This window comes from Brassica napus, chromosome C4 (assembly GCF_020379485.1).
Source record: "Brassica napus cultivar Da-Ae chromosome C4, Da-Ae, whole genome shotgun sequence".
Taxonomy (NCBI): Eukaryota; Viridiplantae; Streptophyta; class Magnoliopsida; order Brassicales; family Brassicaceae; genus Brassica; species Brassica napus.
The window spans coordinates 40,576,538-40,590,225 of NC_063447.1; the positions used below are offsets into that span (position 1 = coordinate 40,576,538).

At 36.6% G+C, this 13,688-nt stretch overlaps 1 non-coding gene across 1 annotated transcript; it reads left to right on the forward strand.

Annotated features, from left to right (window-relative positions):
• The first annotated feature begins 3,038 nt into the window (after positions 1–3,038).
• LOC125586623 lies at positions 3,039–3,145 on the forward strand. Its single transcript, XR_007323160.1, has one exon. It is a non-coding gene; the product is annotated as a small nucleolar RNA R71 (small nucleolar RNA).
• The last annotated feature ends 10,543 nt before the right edge of the window (positions 3,146–13,688 follow it).

The following is a 13,688-nucleotide window of genomic DNA, read 5'->3' on the forward strand; positions in this document are numbered from 1 at the left end:
GTGATCATGGAGAAGTCCTTGATGAACCTCCTGTAGAACCCAGCATGACCAAGAAAACTCCGGATGTCTTTCACTGTCTTTGGTGGGGGCAAACCAACCATAACATCGATCTTGGCTTTATCCACTTCAATCCCTTCTCTGAAATCTTGTGTCCCAGCACAATCCCTTCCTTGACCATGAAGTGACACTTCTCCCAATTCAGCACAAGGTTGGTGTCTTCACATCTCTGTAGGACCCTGCACAAGTTTGACAAACAAGCAGAAAACGAAGATCCGTAGACAGAGAAATCATCCATAAATACCTCCACAACATCCTCAATCAGATCAGAGAAAATTGACATCATACACCTTTGAAAGGTGGCTGGAGCATTACATAGACCAAATGGCATCCTTCGATATGCAAAGGTACCATAGGGACATGTGAATGTCGTTTTCTCTTGATCATTGGGGTGTATGGGGATTTGGAAAAATCCTGAGTACCCATCAAGAAAGCAGTAGAATGGGTGATTTGCAAGTCTCTCAAGCATCTGATCAATAAATGGTAATGGGAAATGATCCTTTCTAGATGCGGAGTTTAGTTTTCGGTAATCAATGCACATTCTATGACCTGTGATGGTTCTTGTTGGTATCAATTCATCCTTGTCATTTTTAATCACAGTGATACCACCTTTCTTTGGTACAACATGCACAGGTGATACCCATTTAGAATCTGAGATAGGGTAAATAACACCAGCATCTAAGAGTTTAAGAATCTCTTTCTTTACAACATCCTTCAGGTTAGGGTTTAACCTTCTTTGATGCTCGATAGAAGTCATTGATTCATCCTCAAGATGTATCCTATGCATGCACAAAGAGGGTGATATTCCCTTGATGTCATCCAGTGAGTAACCTATTGCCTTTCTAAATCTTTTAAGCGTTTTCAAAAGTTCAGATAGCTCAGTTTCAGTAAGTTCACTACTCACAATGACAGGATAAGTTTCATTAGGACCAAGGAATGCATACCTTACACCATGGGGTAGAGGTTTAAGCTCCACTTTAGGTGCCTTAAGCTCACTCCAGTCATTCTGCTGGGTGTCATCTTGCTGAGTGGCTGAGACTTCTTGGTGAACCATCTGTGGAAACTCCTCGTACTGATCCTTACTGACAAACCCCTGGTGTGAATCCAGCATCATCCCGTAGGCAGTACTCTCCAGGTTCTCAATCACCACAGCCTCTCTCTCTACAGTCAAAGCATGCTGTAGAGGGTCCTCTAGTGACAACTCTTCAAGGAGTTCATCAGCAAGGGCGTCCATCTCTTCAATGTAGAACACTTGCCCTTGAACTGTTGGCCTCCTCATTACCTCTTTGATGTCAAAATGGAGAATGTGCCCTTTACCCAGATGGAGATCAATCTTGCCTTCTTTCACATTAACAATAGCTCCTGCTGTTGCTAAGAAAGGCCTTCCAAGGATTAAAGGGTCTTGAGCTTCTTCACCCATTTCAAGCACCACAAAGTCTGTAGGGATCTCATAATTTCCAACCATCACTGGGAGGTCCTCTAAGATACCCACAGGGTACTTCACTGAACGATCAGCCAATACCAGAGAAAGTCTACACTTCTTGTACTGAGTGAAGCCGAGCTTCTTAGCAACAGATAGGGGCATCAAGCTGACACTAGCTCCCAAATCGCAGAGACATCTATCAAATACCATAGGTCCAAGAGCACAAGGTAATGTGAAGCATCCTGGATCTTCTAGCTTCTTTGGAATGACAAGCCTCTGAATGATAGCACTGCACTCATGAGTGAGAATCACCATGCCCTCCATCTCTTTCTTCTTTGCAGCTACAGCATCTTTCAGGAACTTGCTGTATTGAGGAATCAGCATGAAAGCATCAATAATGGGCATTGTGATCTGGACTTCACTCATTTGCTTTTCAAATAGAGCTTGGTACTTCTCTAGCAGCTGCCTCTTGAATCGACCTGGGAATGGGAGCTTGGGCTCATAGGCAGGAGGAACAAAAGAACTTTCACTGGCAGGAGTGACAACTTCACCATCCTTAACTGTTTTCTTCTCTTCTCCAACCTTTCCTTTTCCTTTGGCTTCCACTATCTTCTCTAAGATCTCGTCATTGATCTTCTCATCAACAATCACCACTTCATCATCTATGTTGATGGCAACCCCCTCACTTTGTTTCTCAGCATCCTTGGTGAGAGTTCTCTGAGGTAACTCCTTACCACTCCTGAGAGTGATAGCTTTCATGGTTTCCTTTGGGTTTTGCTCAGATTTTCCAGGTAGAGAACCTTGTTGGCGATTTTGTTGAGTGTTCATGGCAGCAAACTGGTTCTCCAAAGCTCTGAACTTGTTGTTGAGCTCATTGTAGCTCCCATCAATCTTTGAGTGAAGGTTCTTCAACTCATAGCCAACATGCTTCTCACTTCTTGTTTGAGACTCCAGGATTTGTTTCAGTAGAGCTTCAGTGGTGTTGACCTGAGGAGTTGAGGTAGAGGGATTAGATTGCTGTTGGGAAGAATGGTTGCCCTTGTTGTTGAAACCAGGAGGAGGGTTTTGCTGAGGTTGATAGCTGCCTTGCTGATTATTCCGAGGCTGATAACCACTCTGTTGGTTGTTGGAATAGGATTTCTGTTGGTAGTTGTTGTACTGAAAGTTGGGCTCTTTCTTGTACCAGCTACCATTGTTGTTGATGAAACACAGCTCTTCCTGACCTTCCAAACCCTCAACTTCATGGACAACAACTGGTGTCTCTTGGCTTGGGTTGCCAACAAAGTGCAGCTGCTCTTGGGTAGCTTTGTCAGCAATGAGGATGTCTATCTTATCTTGTAGAGCCTTCAACTCCTTCCTCGTCTGCTTATCATCTGTTCTACTACCTCTGTCGTGGTCTCCACTGTAGACTGCATCACTTTTAACCATGTTGTCAACCAGCTCCTCTGCATCCTCCTCAGTTCTCCCCAAGAAGAACCCATTGCTAGCTGTATCCAGTCTGGCCCTGTACTTAGGAAGAGCACCACGGTAGAATGTGCTCAGCAAACTCTCCTTAGAGAAACCATGGTGTGGGCATTGAGCTTGGTAGCCCTTGAATCTCTCCCAGGCTTCACTGAATCCTTCCAAGCCCTTCTGTTGAAAGCTGGAAATCTCATTTCTCAGCTTAGCAGTTCTTGAAGTAGAGAAGAACTTCTCCAAGAATGCTCTCTTGCAATCATCCCAAGTGGTGATAGAGTCGCTGGGTAGAGACTTCTCCCACTGACGTGCCTTATCCCCCAAAGAGAAAGGGAATAGCTTGAGCTTTAAGGCATCTTCGGACACACCATTGGTTTTTGACAACCCACAGTAGCTGTCGAACCTGTCCAAGTGATCAAATGGATCCTCTAGAGCCAAGCCATGATACTTGTTGTTCTCGATCACGTTGAGGAGTCCTGATTTGATCTCAAAGTTGTTGGCTGCCACAGCGGGTGCTCGGATTCCCAATCTATGACCATGAATGTTGGGGCGATCGTAAGTGCCAATGGGTCGAGCTGCTCGCTGTTGGTTAGCTGGAGCATTGTTATTAGCGCCATTGACGCCTGCATCATGCTGATGAACGTCTCCCATATCAGTGTTCAGTCTTTGCAGTTGAGCCTGTTGCTCTTCTTCTCTTTTCTTTCTAGCACACTCTCTCTCTAAAGCTCTGATGTCTGCAGCTCGTGGAACTAGGTTTGATGGACCGTTGCTCCGCAAGTTCATACACCTGTAGAATAAGAGGAGGTGAAAAAGAGTCAGTAACAAAAGAAAATAAAAATGACTTAGTCTCAAGCAATTGACTAAATCTCAATGTTTAAATCTACTCAGAATTTGGCAACGGCGCCAATTTGATGTTAGGAGTTTTCAAGGCTCCTAAGACAAATGTTGTAGTATAAATGATTGTCGAACCAGTTCTGAGAGATATGAAAGCACCGAGAATGCAAGTAATCACTTAATCTAAGTGCAACCAATGGTTTTTAAAAGGGTTTTTAAACTATAACTAACTAAAAGGAATAACTAAATGATACTTTCTTAACTATGGGAAAAGAGAACTCATGGATATAGGGATTAGACCTCGGGTGATCAAGTTTCGAACTAAGGATGGCAAACGATCAATCAAACTATCAACCTTAAGCTTAGACACAATCCTAAACAAACTCTATGTCTAGATGAATGTTCATTTACTAACACAATCCAAGCATCAAATGTCTTTGGTTGAATAATATGAAAGTAATCATAACTAGCAAGTCCAATGGCTATCTTAGCACCTCTAACAACAAATGTCTTTGGCAAAGTATGCTAAAAGCTAGGAAGAGTTGTCTCGGGCATTTCCTCGAACACCTTTCGGGTGAGAAATGCCTAAGGATCAACAACTGAGTGGCCAACTCAGAAGATGCATTAGGTTCACTCTGCTAGCAAGGAAATATGAATGATCTACACTAAAACATCCTAGCTCTAACCTAATCACCCTTAATCTCCCTAACCCATGAATTCAAAGGGGGATTACTCACTAATCTCCATGATTCCTCTTAAACCCATGTTGGATTTCAGATTAATCATGTAGAGAAACACAAAAAAAATAGATATAAGAACACAAAATTTCAATAACAAAACTGATCAATTGATTCAAGAGATGACTTTCCAAAGGTTTTTGGTGGTTTTTCTTAAGAACCAAAGATGATCTGCCTCCTGGTGGCTTACAGAGTATTAAAACATAGGTTTAGAAAATAAAAACGTGCATCATGAAATGACCAAAAGGCCCTTGAGAAATCATAAGTTCGAGCAGAAATAAGACGCGGAGCGACCTCCGCTCGTCGCTCCGAGTAGTCGCTCCATGCTTCGGGAGCGACCTCGCTGTGTCGCTGCGAGAGGTCGCTCCGGACTCGTTCTCGCGTTTCCGAGTGATGAAAACGCGAGCGACCTCCGCTCGTCGCTCCGAGTAGTCGCTCCATGCTTCGGGAGCGACCTCGCTGTGTCGCTGCGAGAGGTCGCTCCGGACATGAAAACGCGAGCGACCTCCTTTCGTCGCTCCGAGTAGTCGCTCCATGCTTCGGGAGCGACCTCGCTGTGTCGCTGCGAGAGGTCGCTCCGGACTCGTTCTCGCATCTCCGGGTGATCAAAACGCGAGCGACTCTTCCCTGTCGCTCTGGTAAGGTCGCTCTGATAGGGAGATCAGAGCGACTTGACGGTGTCGCTCCGGACTGGTCGCTCCGGTAAGGTGCTCGCCCAATGATCACTTTAAACACTTCTTTTGGACTCCAATTGCACCCAAATTTCTCCAAGAACTCCATGTGGTACTCCAATACCTGATAAGAACTCATGTATGCAAAATGCAACCTAAACATGGCTAAATCCTAATCTATATGATCAAAATGCACATGGGTGAATGGATAAAACATTAGAAATATGCAAGATATCACCCGTCCCCTCCCCAACGAACCCGGTACGTGAGACGGCACCAATTTGGCGTACCTGTGCAACCTAGCTTGAGAGTATGTCTCAGATTCCACTCAATGCGATAGGAAACAGTACATAACGCCTCATTATTTGTAGAATGAACCTCACCATCGTCACTTAAAGTGCAATCCATCTATTGTATTTGTAGAATATCAATCAAAATACAAAACCAAAAGATCTACTGGTGGATTCTCAACTGCAAGATATTGCCTAATGAGTTCTTGGACTTGCTCTCTGTTAAAATCATCATATTCTTAGGCTAAAGCAAGCATTTATTTCACACCGTCTTGAAGCTAAAGGCTATAGTTTCCCTATAATCATTTTGAGGGTAAGTAAGAACATGGAAGAAACAATATAAAGATAGTTACACTTGATGTAAAGCAAAGAATTTTTCTTTTGAAATAAATTTAAAACGGCATCAGTTCAATTACCTTCCTCAGGTAACATAAAACCCATTGAGCTTGCACCAGCTCCCTCTTTCAGCATATGTTTAGAAGTGTTAAGGCGATGAACAAAGATGGAACCTTGGAGAAGCGTTGACTAAAAATTGGTAAAAGCATGAAGAAGGGGATCAAGTTTATGAGTGTAACCAGCCTAAAATTGGAAGATATATGGGATGGAATATGATGCAACCTTTTCATCAAGGAGGAGCATGTCTACACCCATCAGGTCACCGATTTTCTTCATATTGCGCACTTCAACGTAGGAGACGCGTCACCACCATCTGAGAACACCCACGGCCTTCAAATCGGAAAGAACATAAGGGATCCCACCATTGTTGTAGGATATATTTGTAAAGGCGATGGTAATGAATCTGGTGAAGCAGTGAGATTTGGAGATGGTTGCATCACTATTTATTGTATAGAAAATTAGGGATTTGCAAAGGAGGTGGGAGAAGAATAATTAAATTCGACCTAACGGGAAAACTTCACCGAGCGAGTTAATGGTGAAACTTAATGAGATGGTGTCAGTGATGAAGAAGGCGTTACATATCGTTCTGGTTTCTGTAGTGGAAAGAGAGGAATAGAGACTATGAGAACGGTCAAAGAAGGAATAAGCTGGAGTGGGCTTCGTAAGAGGTTTGGTTCACTTTGATATATTTGATTTGGCAGGCCCATTGAAACAAATAATTGAATATTATAGAGGAGAAGCCCAATAATACCCAAATCCGTGTGTGACGTAGCAAAAAGCAACCTCCCTATTGGACGATTTTCCAAGCTGACGTGGACGTCCTCCCTGAGGCTCATATTCCCCTTTTATTACTTGTTTGATTATATATGAGAATTGAAAAGGTTTAATTATCAAACAAAATTTAACTAATGTATGAGATCAATTGTCTCTGATAATATGGTAGAGAATATTTTAAAGAGAGGACCGAGAGGCAAGCCCTGAAAATGTTGTAATCATTAATTATCTATTATCTATATATATATAAATAAAAGTTTTCTTCACTCCTAGGCCATCCACATAGGATGTCACGTCAGAAAGTTGAAAGATGTCGTCGTGCCACGTGTCTCTGCATTCAAAACACATCACTTTTTTAAATTAATATATCTCTTCGCATTTCCATACATACAAGTAGTATGTAACTGACACTTTCATGCATATCAACAAGCGCTTATATGTATATAAAGAGATTCATCGCAGCCACTACATATCCTGACAATACTCTAAGATCTTTTTAAGACAACTTTTAGTTATGGTCAAGAGATAAAACAGAAGAAAGGCTGGACTTGCATGCATATAGTGGAGTAACATAAGACGTCGTCATCCTTGCTCAATCACGAGCGCATCTAACATTACCGACGCCGCCTGACATCGGGTTCGTTCTGCTTATATATCTTTAAAACATCCAAAAGTTGTTTTTTGGATCATTGAAAAGTATTCTTATTCAAAGATTATATGTTTGTTAGTATTGATTGTATATGATGTTTAGGCATATATATTAAACAAGTATGTTTACAGATACAAAATAGTACTCGATTTCTGTTACATATTGTAATAGTGGATTAGACTATAAAGGAAAAAAATGTGCTTATAATATGTTTTAGTCTTTAGTTTGAGGGAAAGAAAAATAATAATAATAATAAATAGATGTAGTATATTATACGGGGATTATTATGATTTTGAAACTAAAACAAATATATAGGAAAATTGCACATTTTGGATGCGAAAGCAATTCATATTAACCGGGTTTAGTTTAGAGTGCAATATTATCCTCAAAAAAATATTTAGATAGAAATTATATTTATATTCACAAACTAGATAATTTATGTTTTATAAAAAAATTTAAATTTGTGTACATTAATTATTTTACTTAATTTTTTAAAAGTTATGTTTTGAACTTTGGAAATATTATTATCACTATTTTATAAATATATTCCTAATTTTAATATTTAAATATTAGATGAAATAATTTACAAGAAAGGTCTTCTTTTACTATCAATTTGAGATGTTAATATATTCATATTTTAGATTTACATAGAATTTTAGTACAAATATCGAAAAGTATATATAGTTATTCTATTAACTAACCTGTACTATATCGTAATAAAATAATTTTAAAATAATAGTTAGTTTAATATGTATTTTGCTGATTTATAATATTTTTGTACATAATAATATATAATCGTATAAGTTCTGTTTGTGCATAATATTCTATAGCCAGATTAAAATTTTATGTAAGTATAAATATATATAATCATCAAAGCATACTATTCCTCCGTTTATTTGGTGTGTTTTACATTTTTTTTAGTTTATCTCTAGCAAATTACTCACATAACATAAAGCAAAAATAAATCTTTAAATATAACATAAATATAAAAAACAACAACAAGTACTAATAGTAGCAATGATATTATCCTAAACAACTACGAAATATATTTTTAGTGACTAAGATTACCTCAAAGCTAAAATTTTATTTTCCACAATATTAGATACTCTGACATAAAAAAGAATTCTGGTAATTGAAAACTCAATCTCATTCTCTTAACATAATCACACTTACAACCAACTGAACATAGAAGAAAATTTACACAAAATTATGTATTTCATAAAAACCAATACATTGAATTCCGCGCGTAACGCGGGCCTGCCCTAGTAATATATAAATACATGTTTTCTCATATGAGGTTATAATTAACATACGTAGTTGACAACAGTTAAACTGTGATCAGAGCCGGTTCAGTACTGCTATGGGCTTTAAGGCAAATATTTTTTCTTTCTTTTGCCTTTTAAATTTTATATTTATTTAATTTTAAAATATTTTCAAAACTTAATAAGTAATATTTTTTAATATTTTTTATGAAAGTAAAACTATATACATATAAATTATTTTGGGTTCTTTTCAATTTTATTTATTAAATTTTAATTTTTTGCAAACTATGTTCTTCAATTTGAGGAGATGTAAACCTTTTTCTTGAATGATTTTCATTCCGGCTTTGTTTGTAATATGTAAGAGAGTAACATACAATTGACCATGATTCAAGACCAGTTTTGGTGGATATATGAGAATCTCTTTTAAATTTTGTTCTTGGCTCTTTTTCTCCATGCGTGGATTTGAACAAAAAAATATAAAATATGAACAAAAATATTATAAACTGATAACTTAGTTTATTTTACAAAAAAAATAATTTAGTTTAATTTTTCAATTAATTTTAAATATGAATAAAAGCATTATAAAATTATAATTTTGTTTTATATAAATATAGCTAAAATATGATGTTTCCATATACTTATGTATGTTTATAAAATGTATTTATTTTATTATATATAAGTAAACCATGCATTTGATTTGTATTTAGTTATGTAATTAATTTTTAAAAAATACTTATATGTCTTCTCATCAAATAAGCTACATGCTACATGTAGAAACTAAAGCAGAGGAATATTTTTTTTTTAATTTTATAAAACTTAAAAACCGCATTGAATATTATATGTGTTAGAAAAATTCAATATTTTTTTAATTCTTTTTGCATTTGGGACTATTTGATAACATATTTATTACTCGTTTCATTTTTGACTCCAATCACTTACTCTCACCATTTAATTTATATTATATGTTTCCCTACATCATCAAATGGGTTTTATGACCACAAGTACAAATTCCAGTTAATTATGTCTCCAATTCACTATAAAGACATGATGATTTCGAAATTCTTGTTCAATCTCTCTTATATTCCTTAAAATGTTTTTTGCTATTTTTTAATTTGTGATGTTGGCATGTATGTTATGCCGCTTTGAATTTTGTTTAAAAATAAAACTTTTGTATATGTTTTCATGTAAGATGATTTTTGAAAAACCTTTAGCATGATTTGCAATTTCACATCATTTTCACTGTGTGTTTGACTCGAATACCATGTATAGGTTTAATAATTTGAGTCTGATTCATAAATCCTCTATAATTTGAGTATGTTTATATCTATTATGCCTTTTTCAATATATATTTTTGGTTAAACCCCTGTTCGGTAAGATGTTCATCATATTCTTTCTTCCTACTTTGATCACTCATCATTTTCTTTTAATTTTTATGCTAGTTCCCCCTTACACCAAATGAGTTTCTGGTCACCGATGTACAAACTCCAATTGGATCACTTTATTATGTTGTTGCAAAGAATACATTTTCGACTGACAGAAGAGTTTTATTACTAAAATCCTCATGATTTTTTTTTCTTATTGATTTTGTAGTTGTTTACATATAATATTATATTGATTTAATCTTGAAGGTATTGTAATAAAAAAAATTCAAGCACAAAAATGGTAACAGTTATGAAGACAAAATTATAAAACAGTAGGCCTTTTCTACCTCCAAGATGTATTAGCACATATATTTCATTCTTTGCTACTCCTCACAGGGAAATATTGTTATAATACAATCCATACTAAATTGAAAATTTCTGCCATCCAATTTTTTTCAAAGTTAAAAAAAACATAATTCCAGTTTACCTAAAACAGAGAGAAGAGTAAGAGATATAAGGAAAAGTATATATTTTATATTTGTATTACTGTAAAAAGAATTAGACGTAGTAAGCAATTAGGGATAATAGTAAGATTTTATTAGATTAGAGTGTATACAATATTTCTACTAACTTCCAAATTTTATTTTGGTACTTGAGAAGGATAGTCACTCTATGGGGATGTCCAACAAAGAAAAAGAAGACTGCATACATTTTAACCAAGAAAATCCTTTTAGCTTAGTTTTGACTCCAAACATCACACCCAAAACCACCCGAGAAAGTAAAATGTCTGTCAAAAGGACAAATGATAAGTTGTATAAAAAAGACGATAAAAAGAGCTTTATCACCTCACAAAAATGATTTATTTGTTCATGGTTTGCGTCACGTCCTCATCCGTACTCTGGAATATATCACTGGAAAACTTGTTCATATATACCTGCATGTCCATCTAGTTTTTCATCCTTATCTTGACAGTTGACACTTTCAAAAACGATAATTAGAAATAGTATAAACTATAAAGTAAAGTAAAGCCTCTGGAGCTAACTTCAGCTTCCAGCTTGTCCCATATTTTCCCATCCTAGAAGATGAATATACTGGCCTCTACGAAACCCCTACATGTGAACATAAATACACATGAGAAGGTACAGTCTTGGGTTTGATTGTTTAATGTATATTTGTCTAATAACAAAGAGGGAAATAGAAAAGAATTGTACTCGTGACCAAAAAGCATATGTGCATATCTCGATATTTCATTCAGTTGAATAGCACTCTGAAACATCTTAAGAACAGATTTATAATCTTTATGCAAGCTATAGCAGTTCCCAACAGCACACCTGCCATTCGCTAAAACAGTCATTACATGAAAAAGATTTCCAAGCCAAAAGAACTTTTCAGTTACATGTTTTTAAATAATCTAGTGCTTAAAGTTGGTTCCCTATTTAAGGTGGGTTGTTAAAAGTTGTGAGTGCTAAAATTTGTGCTCAAATGTATGTGGTCGATTCTTTTCTCGAACAAAGCGTAAGAGTTAATGAAGATTCTAGGAAGAATACCATGATTCTGGAGATAGACAGTTATTTAAAATCAGCTCCTCGGACATATAGTCAAAGAAACGAAATCAGTAAAAGGAAAATATTAAGGCAGAAAACCTTGAAGGTTTATCTACATTCAAGCTCTGAGTGGTGGGTATCGCAACATGACAATGTATTGAGAGTTAACATCATGGGATAATGTTTATAATGATTACCATGGAACTTCAAAATACTGATAAAATAGCTCCAGATAAAGAAAAGTGGAGTACCCATCTATTTCTTCCAAAGTATAAGGAAATTTTTGATGAGCATGAGTAAAGACAGAGCAGTTTAAAAAAGGTAAAGAAAAAGTCAGCGTTAAAGCAGTCTTGTAGCTAAACCCATGCTTTTCTAACTCACGCCGAAAACGTATCTCATGTCTTTTTGTTTCAATGCAAATAAAACCAACAAATGCAATTAGGAAAAGGAGGTAATGAACTAATACGATCATTTTAAGCCGAATTGGACTTTCAATATAACACACTGAGATTGTTATATGAGCAGTTCTTTCAAATTGATCTTTTTAAGTTTTTTGTCACAAAAATAGACCTCAAAAAATAAAATGACCAAAATAGACTTTTTTATTTTGAAAATTTAAATATTTTTTTAGTTTTTAAAATTTGAAATTATACCCCCAAAACCGCACCCCTTAACTCCAAACCCTAAATCATAAACTCTAAACCCTAAATTCTAAATCATAAACTCTAAACCCTAAATTCTAAATCATAAACCCAAAAACACACCCCTTAATAAAACATTTTGGTCATTTTGATCCTTGGGATCTATATTTGTGATAAAAAAAATTTTAGGTCTATCATAGGGAATTTCTCTTGTTATATTCTCAAATTAGAGAAAAATAAGGGATAAGTAGGCATACCTGTTCGTCGATAAGGAGCATCTCTAGTCCATAAAGGTTTCACCTTCTGCAATGTTTCTGGCTTCCTAGAAGTGGATCAAGAGCTCTGATTTCGCTTGATCCGGCTGGACCTGGTGAGGCGTCGCTGTAGTAAAAAGCTGAGATTTTCCGGTCGATTTCATGGCCATTGATGTAGCTATTTCAGAGTAGGTTTTGATTTTGTGTGGAGTTAAGGAGTAGAAGCAACGATTTATATAGGAGGAGGATGAATGGGAAGTGGAACGAAACAATCAAGAGGAGCTTAAAGACCTTCATTGATTGATCAGTAATGTCTGAAGGTTACGTTTAGTTCAGAGAGGAACGGATTAGGGAGAAGAAGTGGAGCAGGTGGGGGGGGGGGGGGGGGGGGGGGGGAGAGATCGACTCATACACTCGGACGAAAATAGAGGTTGGCAAGGTGGGCTTGTTATAGACCGAATTAAAATATTAAGACAGCCTACGACAAAGAAACGAAACCCAGTTTTGATCAGTCAAAACAACAGTACTGATGTGGCGGTATAAAAGCTCTTGATTGGTTGATTTTTATAAATGACGTGGACACCCTAGGTAATGAGGATTAGCAACTTTAAGTATTGTAAGACTATATAATATTTATTGATCCTATCAGATTCGCCTCTTTCCAAAAATTCTTGAGGTAGTTGCTCATTACGTATGTGTGGAGCAGCGGCAAGAAGAAATTACAGACTTTTCTTCATCTCAGTGCTCCGGTGAAGATGTGAAATGGAAAAGCAAGGACTTTCGCTACTTTCTTGAGAATAGGACTGCACGTGAACAAAGCAATAACCCACACTTTTAAGGGGGGTCATGGTATTGGAGCTGTTAAGTTCCATCCATATAACTTCAACCTGTTTGCTTTGTGGAGAATACAAGGGAAGGCTTGACTAAGGAGCATTCAAATAACAACGTTGTGCATGAAATACACTTGATATCTTGGTCTAATTCTTGATGTCGAGTTTATCTCCACTTGAAATCAGTTCCGTCTCTACGAAAAATATATATTCTGATGCATTTACTTATATTCTACTGCAACTATAATAAAAAACCTACCAATCAAATAATATAAAAGGCAAGCATCATAATATATAAACTTATGACCAATCGGAAAAACTAACATGTTGAATCTATATATACCTAAGCATATTATAATAATTCAGTAACTACAAGCTCGGCTTTGGACTTGAGTTTTGTAAGACCTCAAACAAGCTCTGTTTGATCTGTGTTTAATTGATACGCGTCCGACTCACACATGCTCTATCTAACTGAGCAGTCCTGCATTACCTGACAAGGCATATTGGAGA